A 2565-nucleotide genomic window follows, 5' to 3' on the forward strand; every position below is an offset into this window, starting at 1 on the left:
AAGTCTGTCTTTACAGCTGAAAGGTGACTCATTTTTGTCACCAGGCTGTAGATGGTGACCTTCTGTCCTCCTACAACATAAACGATGACAATGATGACAGATTAGCATCATTACTCAAGGGCTGGTAGAGCAGTGCAGAAGGGAGGGACTCCCAGGTCATCCTAGGACTGGCCAGACTCTAAAATAAGAAGGGGTAGGACTGGAAACACCCCAGCCTTTGGACAGTCGAAAAATAGGATCGGATCGCCTCCTTCAAATATCAGATGGATGCATCTTTTTCTTGTCGTTTGTGCTCCCGTCCTTCCCAGGCAGCCTTCAGGAGAGAAAGAAGGCTAAGGCTTATGAGTGGGAGGAAGGACAACCCTTCCCCTCCTATGTCTCATTTCAGGATTTATGGAAGTGAGGAAAGGATATTGAACACTCTGTAAGTGATGCACGTGAGACAACCCTTTCTACGTTTCTAGAGTATATTTCTCGATACACAAGCCCTGTGTTTATAGAAAAGCCCCGCATGGTTATGACTGGTCAGTTGTATGTTTGGGCAGGGATGGGGAGAATAGAGCAGGGGAGCTCATTGAGAGTTTTATAATAATCTCAGTCTTAAGGCCAAAGATGCTCAAAATAGCGAGCTTTCTCAAGTGAAATTACATGGAAGTCTCAATGAACTGTTCTGTGGGAGTCAAACCAAATCTACTGCCACTGAGTCTTTTCTGACTCATAGCATCCCTATGGGGCAGGGTGGAGCCACTCCAGAGGGTTCCAAGGATGAAAATCTTGACAGAAGCAGGCTGTCATCTGTCTGTCGCAGCGTGATTGGTAGGTTCAAATGGCTGACCATTTGGTGAGCAGTAGAATGCTTTTAACTACGGTGTCATGAGGGTTCCTTCTGGCTGGGACAGGACGGCAGAAAGGTAGAAAAGCCAGAAACAAATGCCTGTGGTGGTAGTCCTCACCAGAAGTCCATTGTGTGTGCCGATCAGTAGAGCTCACTGTTGCTTGGACCAGAAAGATGTTCCAAGATCCTCCTTAACAAAGGATTTTGCTCCTATAATCAAATCTGTAGGCCTTCCTTTTTCGTATGGATAAGCACCAATGCCCTAGGACTTCAGGAATCTTGGACCTGGGCTAGAGTTGAGAAGTGATCTCTAACTTCTTGTGTTGTAGCAGGAGAAATGAAGCCTATGTGGTCAGCAACAGAAGTAGGACAAGTAGAACCTAGGTTATCGGTCCAGGGTTCTCTCCGCTGGACCACAATGTGGAATTTTGCCTCAGCTGGAAGGCTAGGGGCCACCTGGCTTGCTTCCTTTCTCAGGCATGAACAGAACAGCTTCTGGGTCTGTATCTTGGTGACTCCAATCATTGAGCTGGAAACATAGGCTTGATGGATGGGAGGAGAAACCATCATCTCCTTTCCATTCTCTTTTCAAGGACTATAGTCCTGAAGAAAATGCCAAACTAGATATATTTTACATTTCTCAAAGGTAGAAACGGGCTCCTTCAACTCAAGATCTACCCCAAGACTGTGTCTTCTAGCAGAGCCTACAAGGTAGGTGCATCTCTCAAGAGACCAGGCCACTCATCTCTTAAACCTTTCCTTCCATTAACCTTGAAAGGCCCAGTTTCCAATAGAGTCAGCAACTGCTCTGAAAAGAGAAGGCAGATCAAAGCACATCTGGAATTCAAAGTCGCCTCTGGCTGTGTCAAGAGACAAAGAAAGGGCATCCCTTTGCCTCTGTCCACACCCACATGGTCCCGTGGCTCTTATGAGGCTAAAGTACTTATCCAACTGTATCTAAAATCTTTCGTGTGCATGTGTGTTGGGGAAAATGGAGGGCCAGTTTGGGAGAAAATCATTTCTCTGTGGCTCTTGGATGGGAGAAGGCAGAAGGTGGAACCGTGTTCTTCCTGTGCTGGGAAGTACAAGGTGCAGATTTCAAAGTAGGAGGAAATAAAGAGGAAACTTTCAGTTGTATTTTCACTGGGAAAAAAAATCTGAACTTACTTCCGAGCCAAGTCCTGAGCCCAGCTTCCCCCTTGTCCTACGGAGAGAAATGAGATCGCCTAGAAGCTACAACTGAACTGCTCTCCTTGGGCAACAAAGGCTTCATGCTCTGTGCTTGAGACATCCACATTTGTTGACTAGAGGAAGCTATAATTCTGAAGCTGCCACACTGAGTACAGCTTTTGCTATCCTGAGGCTCAACCCAGAAGCTCCAGTGAGACATCTGCTTCCCCGTAAGGTTATTTTCTACTTTTGAGGTTTTGTTTCAGTCTTTGAGAAATAAAGAGCCATTCTCCTTACCCTTCTTATGATCCAGGGGGCTGTCTGGTTCCTCTGGCTCTTGGTGGGAAAGGCTGCCATCCTTACAGATCGAAAAACAAGATACACTGACCTACTGACCAACCCTTAAGGAAGCTGGGTTATCTCACACACTCCTACCCAACAAGAAGCTAAACTATCAAGGATTGTCAGAGCTGACCTTTTAGACAGCCTGGTTCTTGAAGTCACCTTATCTTACGTGGAAATCTAGGGAGTAAAGGCATTTCTTTTTTTTTTTTTTTTAA

The sequence above is a fragment of the Echinops telfairi genome, unplaced genomic scaffold (assembly GCF_000313985.2).
Source record: "Echinops telfairi isolate 266 unplaced genomic scaffold, ASM31398v2 ScPeMD7_2;HRSCAF=8, whole genome shotgun sequence".
NCBI lineage: Eukaryota > Metazoa > Chordata > Mammalia > Afrosoricida > Tenrecidae > Echinops > Echinops telfairi.